The following is a 13,303-nucleotide window of genomic DNA, read 5'->3' on the forward strand; positions in this document are numbered from 1 at the left end:
TTCTTTAAGTTGAACAGAAAGTAAGTTCCTATTCTGTATTATAATTAGGCGACGAAATGATGTACACAAGTTTCAAATGTGAGATTATCTAAAGTATTTTTTATTCTAAATAGTACAGCTTTTCTCTTTCCTTCTAAAAGAATTCCTGATTCTTTTATTTTAATATTTCACACGATTCTACACGATTCTAAACATTTCTGCGATTATAATTCACGTATGAACTTGCCTGGTATTAATCACAAAAAATTAAGGGCCACAATTATATTAATCATGATCATTTCAGAAACATTAAGGTTTATTCTAGGGGCTGAAAACGTGAAGTGGTCAGGTCAGGTCAGGTCAAGTCAGGTCAGGTTCAACAGCTGGGTCAGCTAGAGGACATCCCTTCACAGAATACATCATCATCATCATAGTGTGTTCGGTGTATCCCAGGTTGACTGGCAACATGCTCCTTTGAGAAACTTGCGCATATTCAAGAAATCAATCTCCCCTATCCTTTGAGATGACAAAAGATCAAAGACTCACGCTTGTCTGCCCTTTCTCTCTCTCTCTCTTCTTTTTCTTTTCTCTCTCACATCAATGCAGACAGATACCAGGAAGCAAGTGCAGACGATCTACCCATAATTGTCTCAAAACATCCCCGACTGATATTAGCTGAGAAAGACAAAATGTCGCGGGTAGACGTCAACCTTAGCGTCTAGGGGTATGTCATGCAGCTGACCACAGGCCACAAACTGCAGGTTGTTTTTTTTTTTTTTTTAAAAGCGAACTGCCATACTTTCCCAACATATGTGCTCAAGGAAAAGCCATTTATTTATCAATTGTTTTACAAAGCTTTTCCGGCGCCGTCTAGAAACAAAGAACGTGTGGTCCTCTCTCCCCCAACCCCGGCTCTCCAAATATTTACCTAGCTACAGAATGTAGCTCGTGGGATCGGTTATTGCACCGACAGAAATAGGAATGAAGTCCCCCAGTCCCATGCAGGACCCAGTGCAAGTTTGTGGTTACGAGGCTAGTTTCCCAGAAGGATGATGTCGAGCCCCCAACCACAGACAGGGAGGATGTCCCTACGACTTGATCCTTGCTCATGAAGAGCTCGACACTCACAGGACACGGAGGTAACGATGTCCTGGCCACGACCGTCAACCTGATCTCTAGTCTTTAAGTACGTGGGGAGGGACACCTCAGAAAGGAAAAGGTCGACTAATAAAACCTCGACCGCCGGCCACAGCCCCTGACTACGATTCTGTCTGTCTGCTCGCGCGCTCTCAAGCTGCAGCTGTCATGGTGGTGGTGGAGGTGGTGGTGGTGGTGATGGTGGTGGAGGCGGTGATCGGCGCCGACGTGGGGCTCGAGGTTTATAACAGCCACTGAGCGCAGGCCCTGGTTGACAGACCTTCCTCCCCATCCCCTCCAACCTCCGTGAACACACGGCGTGCATCAGACCCGCTGCAGCAGGCGGCGCACAGCACCGCAACGCCACGCAAGCGCAACGCCTTCCACGTCGTGTCCGTATCAGCTGCTGTTGCTGCTGCTGTAGCTGCGGCGGACTCCAGGACCGTTATAACCATCAGTATCGGCACTACCTGCCGGCTCTCCCCAATCCATCCTTTCTCACCGCTCATCGTCGCCTCGTTCTGGCTTCGGTGCCGAGTCGGCGAACTGTCTCCTGCTAGGACTTGAAGTGTATGTCGCGAAGTTACACAGTTCTTTCTTCTTACTTTTCTAGGGGAAAAACTTCGTTCGTCAGATGTTCGTGGAGAATTGTCTTGGAAAGTTATGCACGCTCAGTCTATCTGACAGAAAGTAAATGTGAGAAAATTGGATGATGAGACAAAACAGGTTTCCGTCAACAAAAGACGACATTCGACTCCATGCAGTGACCAGAGAATGAAAATTTCACCTTAGCAAGTATAAATTTCATTTAAGAACATCTTCAGTTAAAAAAACTGTGTGAAAAAACTTTATTTTTTTTAAAATTCCTCTTCAAAACCTGCTGACTGATTTAATTCCTTTTATACTTTATTCTCGCGGAGGTTCTTCGTGGCATTGTGGTAAAGACTCAGGATCAGATATTTCCTACAACAGAAATTTTAAATATTTCCCAATAAAGTTTCCCCAAACTGCAGATTCGACCAGAACAGTGATGCTGCTGGACCTGGCCTCCCAGTGATTTACTTGTAACCCCTCGACAACTGGTGCCAACGGCTTCTTTCACGTCCTCCATCTTCCAACGGCATGTCTTCTTGCTAACCACGTGACTCTCGACTTTCACGAACTTTCTGATGTACTTCCCTGAGCCTCGAGCTGCTCTACAGCCATAGGACAAGAAGTTTTTTGTGACTCCGGACTTTTTTTTCCCCCATTCTGTCAGATTAACTTGGTTGTGCACGAATGAGGGAAAGGTTTGCGCCAGGGAAAAGAAAGAACAACAGGTCTATGACAAATCTCATTACGGTGGCCATTCTTTTCCCACGAGCGCGGAAAGAAACTTTGTGCGAGGAGCCCTGGAGACATCCGAGGGTCAGAGGTCGTCCTTCTGAGATTCAGGCAACAGCGACGGTAAGAAAATTCAATCTGTTGCTCAAGTCTGTCCTCCCCTTTTTCCTTCGTTTTCTCCTATTTTTCATAAAAGTTTATTTTGTGTCCTTTTCTTAGCTTTCAGAAAATTTTAGACTGATTGAAATGAGTTTTACTGACGGATGGTAAGTGTTGGTAGATTGGGTTACATTTTTCTTGATTGTGATGTCGCAGTTTGGTGTAATGATTTAATTAATAAAATATTGAGCCACAAGAAAGTAAGCGGCAAATAAGCTTGTTCTTGTCTCAAACCCGATGGCTGGAAGATTTCCCAGCAGGACATACAGGGAAAAGTTGACAGCAATCGACTCGGCGGGTCCCCTGGCACTTTCAGCCTGTTTTTATTCCACATGACTGGGTTTCACTCAGTTCATTAAGACGAAGCAGCTCATCTATTCCCCAAGCGTCTAGGGGGAGGAAAAAACATCTGACGGTTAAAATTAGGCAGGACTCATAAAAAATTGGTGGTCCTTCCCTCTGATAGACAGAAAATGCCTGTCAACTGTCACCAGACGCACAGAGCGAGTAAGGGGCGGTCTGGAGGAGATAATCGGGTAGATAATCAAGTGACACCTACCCTGTCTGAAATCTTATATGAGGAAGACCCTGAGGGTTCTACTGACTGAGAATTGGCCGTTGGGAAGTGCGTGTCTACTAACAGAATAAGTTAGAACAAGTGACAGTAAATAGGTGTCACGGAGACAGTAAAGAGACCTCAGAGAGGTCCCATCCTAATATAAGCATTTCGAAACTCAGACCTCCACCTACCCTTAATGTTTCGGTCCTATAAATATTTTTTAAATATATACCCGCTTCACACAGGAAAAAATTCGTTGTTCTTCTTTGACTCCAAGCTGCTATTTCCATGGTTGACCATTTATCAAATTTTTGGCTTGCAGAGAATAGAGAAAAGCTTTCCACGCTTGTCTTAAGGGTATTCATCAGACCGGGTGCTTGGTAACGAGCGGTTTACCTATGTCCACAATACAGACATAAATTGTTCTTTATTGGGTGCTTACATAAGTGACAAGCTAAAACAAAATACAGTCACACCTCATAGTTCTACCCACACTCGGTGGTCAGGTGCACACCATGATAAATGTTAGTGCCACACACACACGTGCTGAGCATAATCACAAAGTAAGTATTTACTAGGATATCATCACAAGTCAAATACACACCACAAGATATAGATTACTCATATCGATGAGACATAAAAAGGTGAACGTGGGAGTCGTGTAATGGGTGCAGAGGAATGTCGCATACCCGCCTGAGTGTTTGAATTGTTTATAACACCGGAGTTGTTTATGGCATCTGATGAAACATGCGGCGACCCTCGCGCCAATAAACTGGAACAGCGGGTCCGAGGATCAATCGTCATCGGTATGCTGCTCTCGCTAACGGTTAGCACTTTTTAAAATATTTTTAGTGGGGTGGGAGATGTTACAAACCACACCTTTCTCGGGACTATTTTTAGTGTGAGATTGCTTCTCGTGTCACTCTCGTTGCTTCACAGTTTTCCCAATTCACTATGGAGTCAGGTGACCAGTCCAGACAGGTGTGTTGGCTGCATCACACAGGTAGCAAACCGGAGTGCTTTTTGGTGCTCTAGTATTCTAACCAAATAGTCCATTGCTGCTCTTATTATTGTCCAACAACTTAAGACTGCTCTCTTAGTCTGCCTTTCTTTGGGTGAAAGGCTTGCTGGACGTTCGTCTGTTGGTTCCCCGGTTGGCTGGCTTGTCGAATAGTTTTGTCGTTTGCCGTTTGTTCATTTGTTTACTGGGCTCCATCGCTGGGTTTTATTTTTTGTTTGTTTTGTTTCTTGTTTGAGGGGGATAGTAGCTTGTTTTGGTTAATTCTCTGTTTTCTACCTTCCATCATTTAAATAATTGCGTTGTTGTACTTCTAAAAGTGCGGTTATCTCCTTGGTGAACATTCTTGCAAAGGAAGAAAGAAATCGGTGAGGCTTGCATAAAGGACCAGCGAGAGTTAAACAGGAAGTCGGCATGTCATCTTAACATCTTATCAAACTCTGTTAACTGCCTTAAGTACACACACGATGCTCTCAGTTCATGTTCCTCTTTGCCAAACATTTTCTCTGGAAGCTGATGTTGGCCTGCCTGTGTCGGATGTACCGCAGTCAGCGGGCGTCAAGGATTTTGTTCCTGTTCACGGAAGAGGCCCGTCGTGGAGACAAAGTGAGATGTCAAACATGAGAAGGCTTTACAGTCTAGAACATTCTTTTGAAAGAACTTTTTAAGAGGCCGATGAGCTCAGTGTGTTTATTCTTAATGTATTGGGTCCTTTAGACATCTTCCATGATACAAAAAGTAATAAAATAGTTTTTTTTAGATTGACAGTGATTGAACTGCGTATCTCCAATATCTCTTGTTCCTATAAAAGGGGTAAAAACATATTCCTGTACTTGAAAATAGCTGGGAAGGAGATATCTTCACGAAAGCAGCAGTTCCGGACCTTTAACGGCTGGTCCAAGACCAGAAGATGACAGGGTAGATATCCTCGGTAAGCACAACATCCTCGTCTAGACCGAAGCCGTGTCTCAACTGGCGACCTTCAACACTAAACCTTGATAGAGATGCGAGGATTTTGTTGTTTCCCTTTCCCGAAGTAACAAGGTGCGCCAGAGACAGTGTATAGGGCCGGGTTTGCAGAAACAAGCTTATGGCCTGAGCAAGCTTTCTTAGGGCCGGGAGGGTCTTATCGTCCTCCCACCTCCGCCGATCGTCTTCTCCACAAGCGCCCTGAGCTCTTGTCACAGGCTGTTGTTTCTGTCAACAGTCAAACCACCACCACCACTTCCCAACCGCCTACGTAGGTGGGGGAGTCGGAGGATCAGAGCTTGGTGCAGCTTCCAATGTCTCTAAGAACTCGTTGTTTCCCTTTTCTTTTGATGGTGGTGTTAGGAGAGCAACTCGTCTGGAGATCGTGTGTTCGTGAGCGCGTGCACGCTCGTGTGTCAACTTCATAAATGGAGTGTTGCAATCCTGTGTAATTATCATTATCATATTCTATTTATGCTTGTGTGTGCAGCCTTCTAGTTCATACATCAGTTCAAACACCAATTCAGAAACAGATTCACTCAACATTTTGTAGAATAATAATAACAACAATAACAACAATAATAACAACAATAACAAATACAACACTGTTTCCCAACCAAAGTAAGGCTCGAAGAGCTCCACAGAAATATCCTGCACAAGATAGATATGGTTAGGGTTATGGGTGCTGCCTGGTGTAATAACCACTCCCTCCACTACAGACACATCTCTACTGTCTAAGGAAAAAATAGCATAGCAAGCCACACACAGACACAGTAAGTGCTCGGTGGAAAAGAGTTATCGTTTTCATGGTCTGATAATTAGGGATAAAGAGAGAGAAACAGAGAGGAAAAGAAACAAGACAGGGTCTGTTGAAATTTTATGCATGGAATCACAATGGACGATGAAGCTGTTTGGACTCAGTGTCCCTCCCTTCATGGCTGCTTGGCAAAGTAAAGATGAGAGGCTTGTGTCCTGTAGATGTTCACACCTGGAAATGACTTCATTAAGATAACTGGTGGTCACGAACAGTAAAGTTCTGTGTCAGATGGTGTTCAGAGAGGAAATGATCAACCCCTTGACAGTGAACACCACAATTCTAGTTTCAAGAATTCCAGGTACCACCTTCTACTGGAGTCAGCAACGAATCCCTGCAGAGTTTGTTCTTTTTCATTTGTTTTTTTAAGCCTTGAAGCACTCAGCCGAGACGATCTCAAAGTGGAAATCTCTCTACATGGTTTTCAAACGACAGACAGCCGCTCGTTCTTTGTGGTTTAAATGGGCTTCTTGTTATTTGGTTTTGTTTTACATTATTTCTGCTACTATCAACTATTGACGAGAGAAGAGAGAGAATTGTATGTGTGTTTTTTTCCTTCACCAGGGGGTTCATTCCATGCCTCTTGATCCTGTGAACCCACCTTTATGTGTTCTGATTCCACCACACATGCAAAAGAGTAGATAGTGGAGTGAAGCAGATGAACGAACACACCAGGGAGAAGGATATATATACAGATACAGCCACACACGCGGACAAACATGTAGTATTAGTCTCACCCACAAGGATGGAAGCTGTAATGAGACAGTATTTCACGCTGTCAGCTTGGTTATTAATCTCATTTCCCTGAGCCAAATGGAGGTCGTTTGCTGAAGACACTGTTTGCCGAAATTAAGCAATTCTATCCTCTTGTTTATCACCGCCGCGTGCGCTCACGTGCCGCGTGCATGCTTTTGCGTTCTGTGTGAGCATGCGTGCGTGCGCTTGTGTGGATATGTGAGGGTGTGTCTGATTGTGTGTGTGTGTGAGGTCAGGCAGCTTCATATATCTATGCCATCACTGATGCTAGGACTACTTTGTGAGGAGGTTTCTCTGGCAACAGCAAGTAAACCATGGAAATGTCTCAAACAATCACTTCCTCAACCACGCTTTGAAATCACAAGCAAAGGCCATATACGGGTGGAGGAGGTGGGAGGGAAACCGTAGACTTCAATGGCGAATAGGAGGAGAATGTAGCTCGTGTTTACTTTTTTTTTTCCTCACTAACCAAAACATCTATCGTCTGCTCATGAACAGAGCTAGAATCTTCCACAAACAATAAAATGTGGTGTAGCCTTCTCGAGCTACTTTACCAGACAGTTTTTTTTAAATATGTTTCCTTTTCTCTTTACCGATTTTCCTTTAAAGTTTTTCTTCATAATGGCTAGAAATCTTGCAAAAATTCGTCTCGCTCATCAATTAATGTCATGTAGTTTGTCGATGAGCAGGTGAATATTTTCGCCAGTAGCATCCCTCGAAATGTATCAGACTTTCTCTTCCTCAGACTTAGAGAGCGATTTTTTATTTATTTATTTTTTTTTTTTTTTACTCTCCCTGACTAACTTTCTCGATGATAATGTTTGGATCTTCTCCTCTGCTCCTTCAAATATATTCATCTTCAACAGATCTCACTTTGAGAGAAGGAAGCAACAGCAGTGACAGAGACAAATCGCTTTTGTCAATAATTTCACATTGGATGAGACTGGTCACACCCTCATATGTCTGTTATCGGGATTTCTTCCCTTTTTTAAATATAGAAAGGCAACACGACCCCGTGGTGTCTTGCCAGGCGAACTCGACCCGAAAACCTTTGCGCCGGCGTTGGTGACCTTTCTGCCCTGATGCTCTCCGTAATGGCTGCCTTCTCTCTGTTGTCTGCCAGCTTGGCTTCTCTCATGTTACAAGTGGATGTCTTGCTTTGAAGCACGGTATCTGACTTTTTTTATTAAGTTAAAGACTAACCCTGTCAAACAGGAACCTGAGCTCAAACTTGTTGACAAGAATTGTCATTAGGTTGTTGCAAAGTGTGAATTTTCATTATTCACTATTCTCACTTTCAAAAAAATAAATATGCGTTTATCTGTATGACAATTTCCAAGGTCCACAAACAATTCGTAAGTTTAAAGCACCGAGTAATGAGGAGCTGTTCAGTCAACCAACCAACATTGCGGAAAATGATATTTTGACTCAAATCCAGATAAGAACTGTGATGTTTAAAGTTTTTTTCAACCTCTTACTCGAAACTCTTTTCCACTTAGAGTTTGATAATCAATGCTTTTAGTAAATTTAACACTTGGTTTGAAAATGATTTTGGGCTTGGGTTAGCCTTTAAAACACCTCATAGACAGTTATCTCCCTTTCCTGAGTCCCAGATACTGGCATCTCCTCCCGCTCTAATGAGGCATAAAAATGTTGTTTTCTTTTATGAAAAATATCACCTCTGCTTTTATCAGTGTTTCGCACTGCCTGAGATTTTTTAGATACTTCAAGGATATTAATTTTCTTAACGACTAATCAGTACAATTACAATTACACAAAAATGGGGTTTGGTCCGATGGTTGAACATGATTCATTACATGAGATGATAAAATGGACTGTTGACTTCATCAAAGTTTTATTCTCCATATTAATGATATAATATGAATGTGTTGTGACTATTATCACTATTAGCAAGAGGTTGCTAATACATAAAACAGAGATCTCACGAGGAAACAGCAACTGAGGGAGTTGTTAGCGACTTCATGATGCTGCCGGAGGTGAAGTGTTCCAGCTGCTAACGACGACAGCGATGACAGATAAGGTGGGATCAATGGCTGGTGGACTATGTTTATCACATCTAACATCTCGAAAGCACTGTAACCATGATATGCACGCTGGCGTCTTGACAACAGCAATGAACATTAAGCAAACAAGCTTACATTCCGAGAACTACTACAACAATATCTAAATGTTCAGACCACAAGCCAGTAGGATGTTTCCAGATAGTGTCAAATATTTTTGGCTTTGTGTTGAGCGATAAAAGATACAGCAGGAGAAATGTTTGAATGAAATGGGACAAAAATAACAGGAAGGTGGGAGCGGGTGCAAACTCGGGTGGCAAGGGATGTATGGGGTATGAACGTCAGATGCTGACCAAAGTCTGGGAGCTGATGCCAAGCAGGTTGTGCAGGGACTTGGCACGCCTTACCGCTCCAACTGAACACTCCACCTGGTGGCTTACACCTACCTACCGACCTCCATACTGCCACCCGGCACCCACATGAAAGGAAGGGTAATCAAGGTTCTGGTCTGAAGGTTGTAAATCATCACCGCTGGTTGTAAAAATATGTTTAGCACAGCTGAACTTCACCTTTCTTTTTTTAACAGTGTAGACATATCTAATTTTTAGAAAAAAAAATTTCCAGATACCGTGTCGTTAGGAGGCAGAAAAAAAACATTTACTCAATGTAAATTTTTCTCTTAAGAAAGATTTTGTGTGCTTTGTGTTTTCAAATTAAATGTTCATGTGAATGCTTTCTTTCTATATTAAAATGACATTTAAATATTCTGACAGACATCAACTTGATGTTTCAAGGAAACAATATAAAAAATACGGCGCCATAAAAGATTTTGCGAAGGAAATATCATCTGAAAGAATGTTGATGGCAGAAATGCATCGTGTGTCACACATCCCGGAGAGTAACTACATATATTGATGTAAGCCCTGCCAAAACCCATTCAATTCGTTGCCAGTGTTACCTTAGCCTGCACAGTGCAAGTGGTGAGCTGTCTGCTGAAGGCAGGTCTGGGCGGCCGCTAGAGCAGTCGAGCCACTTTAAGGGAACATGGCGGCGCTTACACGTCCTTGCTAAAACGTCTTCCCGACGTGGACGTGTTTCAGATTTATATTTAAAAAGAAGTAAATAAAACGAGAGTTTATCTAGGTATATTCAACCTTTATGTAATAATATAACACACACACACACACACACACACACACACACACACACACACACACACACACACACACACACACACACACACACACACACGCGCGCGCGCGCGCGCGCCCTAAAATGCAAGAATAATCTACTATCGCGAACCTTGTGGAGTACGCAACAAATTTTCTAACATGTATCGCCTTCCTCGACTCAGGACCTCTTCGTAAATAAAACACGAAACTGCACTCGCAGATCTCGAGAGTAACCTGAGTAACCTGATTAGGAATGCTAATTAGCTTCTATATTCGTCACCTGTCCGTTCTGACTGTATACCATACACCTTGTCCAAAACAAATCATTGCAACAAAAAAAATCTGTAAAAAATTTACGAGTTCCATTCTTAGTATTCTTTCTTTTTATAAAGTTATATTGACTCTGGAAAGCAGTTTTATTTCAGAGGTAGCTATAATCCGCTAGTAGCTTTGTCAGGGAGGATATCTCCGGTTCATTCTTCACTTGAACTTCCCTGGTTGACTCTCGGTGAACATCGTAGCTGACATAAGTCTTCACCAGCGATACCTGGTGTCGATCTACCTCGTTGTCGCCAATATTATGAACCTCCACCATCTAGAACACGGAATGGCTCGAGATGTGAATCAGTAACTCAACCTCAACATTTGATACTTTTAAAAGAAAAAAAAACAACCAACAGACTGCAAACCGAGAGAGGAAAACAGTCCATGGGGCCGCCATGACAGCAACGCTTCTGCCTCTGGAACTTTCGTCTGCTGCTCTTGACATCCGGAAGTCTTTTGTTGGGCGGTTTCATCAGCAACTATTTGCTTTCAGCGCCTCTTCAGCAGCAAATGCTTCGTACTCCAACCATCCACCACCGCGAGTAAGAGCACCGCCAGTGGCAAAGCTGCAGCCAAGAGTTTGTGAAGCTCTTGCACTGATTTTTAGCTTCTCTACTTGGCTTCTTCCTCTTATTTCTACCTTCTTTGTATTCTCGAGAGATTTCTTCTTGTGCGTCTCGAATACCGCGGATAAAGTTTGAGAAGTCAAAGGTCACAACAAAAATGACGATGGTGCGATTTGTCCGGTCCTTGTCGGATGTTGTTGTGTCTGTTTTATCGATGCTCTGAACTCGAGAGTATGAATTATGCTGGTGAACATATGTGTCACTGTAGTAACAGTGATCGATAGGTGATCGCTGGGTAATGTTTCAAGTAGACAATGAAACTGTGCACACGTGTGTGCGAGTGTGAATTATTGCATGTGTACATGTCTTGCTTATCTCTCTTTGCAATGATTTACATGTCTTAGGTATGCTGCTACTCTTTACTGATTGTTAATACACTGATGATAATACACTTTCCCTCCTTCCCTTATTACATCTTCTTCCCCTTACCCCTTTTCCTTTAGTGAAAAAACACTTATCTATTATATAAACCATATATCCATCCAGCAATCAACTCACGAACTCACTGACCGTCAAGTGTATAACAGTGCTAAAGAATTGAATCCTTTTCTTTCCTCGACAATCTCAAAGTTCTTGAGCTTCAACGAGGGAAAAAGCTTCCGCGCGAGCATTATAGGCACAAAAGAAAAAGCTTTTATAACTGTATCGTCTGCAATTTTACTTTACTATTATAGTTTTATAGAAGGTAAGTCTGTCTGCAATGTGTTTCATTTAAAATGCACAAAGAGAAACAATTACTTGCATTGACAGACATTAGCTTGACAATACTGCGCGGTCTACGACAGACGAATGCAAATTATAATTTTTAAATTGAAACAGAGGGAGTTATTAAAATTGTCCTCAGCTAAGTCTGATTTAATAAGGAAGCAAAATGCAAGCTGCATGATGAAAGAATTCAGGACAGCATTGACGATGGAGGGAGCAAGTCAGAACAAGTCAAGCCGAGGCTCCCCTATGTACACTTGTAATCAATCGGTCGAGAGCTTTGAAGTTTGAATGATCGATGGTAGTAAAGTTTCGCTATTTGCCACCAAGTCTTAGAGAGCAACTTAAACACTCCACAGGTCCCTCTACCGCACGTACCTCCCCATCTTGGTCAGATGTGACAGCCAACAGAGCAGCCAAGTCTGAGTTAAACAGACTTGAACCACTCTCTTCTTTCTCTCGAATGAGTATCTGATCTCTTGATCCGTCCAAATGTACTTAAAGGAAAAGAAGTTTCAAAGTCTTAACCAGAGTACAGGAAAAAATTATCGAAAATCATTCTTTTCCGGTCTTTTCAACAAAAGCCGCTCTACGATGTGGACTGGAGTTTTAGTTCAAGACCAATAAGTCCTCAGGTAGTGAAATTGCTGCAATCGTTAACCTCAATTTTTTTATTTTCAAATCTCTCTTTGATGAACTCTCTCTCTCTCTCTTTCTTCCCTCCCTCCCTTTTATCTTACTTTCCACCCTCCCCTACTCCACCCTCCTCTGTGTGTTGGAGCTCTTCACAGAAATCGCTGTCTAAATAAGTCGCTGCTCGCATAATCAAAGCCCATTATAAAGGCAGAACAACAATAATTATGCAGAAACCGGAAGCTAATTGTCCTTATTAATGCTCAATAATGGGGGACACTGCTCTGAGACCCACAAAAGGTCCGTGTTAAGAAACAGGGCAGAAAGAATCATTCGCAAGACCTTATCTCTGTTACCTTGGTGTGACCCATTCTGGGGAACTCTTTGGCGCCATTCGACTGAAGTGCAAGAAGACATGGCGACATTTGGAGAGAACATTTATACAAAGTCAATGTTCTTGTCCTTTGACACATCTGTTCCAAATATATTTCAGACATTAACAAAGTTGTAAAATCACAAATATTTAATTCTTATTATAATTTATTCTTCTTTGAGCAGCGTGGACAGTTTCAAATTTGTGTCAAGGCTTTGTTAATGTCGCTCACTCTTATCAGTAAGAAATCTGAAAGTTGTCGACGAAATGGACCTTTATGGTTTTTTAAGCTAGCATATATAATAACATCTGACGATAATACTGAAATACTTCGTAGATAATAAAAAGAAAATTTAGTTTCCATGACAGATTAAACGCTAAATAGACTTGAGGAAATATTGTACGAGTTAACTTCTGGTACATCATTGATTACACAGAAGAACCTTCTCGAAAGAAAGTTCTCCTTTCCCTGGCCTCTTACAAAGTGAATCAGACCGCTTGTCGCGGGATGTGTGTGAATTCTCGGGTATTCAGCAGCTGACTCCAGTCTGTTTTTCCTAGGCAAGCTTTTCACAGGCTGACATAACTCTCGGCTATACAGACATCAATTTGACGATTTTTATAAGCTTTCAGGGTTTTTACATCTTTCGTACTTTACAGAAAAAAGTCCCCACAGAACTCATATTAGAAGTCGTAACATAAAAAAGTGTGTGACGGGGATTCAGAAAATGCATT

The 13,303-nt window shown here is 42.3% G+C and overlaps 1 protein-coding gene across 1 annotated transcript in view; it reads left to right on the forward strand.

Annotated features, from left to right (window-relative positions):
- The first annotated feature begins 312 nt into the window (after positions 1 to 312).
- Positions 313 to 13,303, forward strand: part of LOC112556710 — a 51,956-nt gene continuing 38,965 nt past the window's right edge. Inside the window, exon 1 of the mRNA XM_025225957.1 lies at positions 313 to 2,562. The gene's annotated coding sequence lies outside the window, so the exon portion shown is untranslated. The remainder of the gene's footprint in view (positions 2,563 to 13,303) is intronic.

The sequence above is a fragment of the Pomacea canaliculata genome, linkage group LG2 (genome assembly GCF_003073045.1).
Source record: "Pomacea canaliculata isolate SZHN2017 linkage group LG2, ASM307304v1, whole genome shotgun sequence".
NCBI lineage: Eukaryota > Metazoa > Mollusca > Gastropoda > Architaenioglossa > Ampullariidae > Pomacea > Pomacea canaliculata.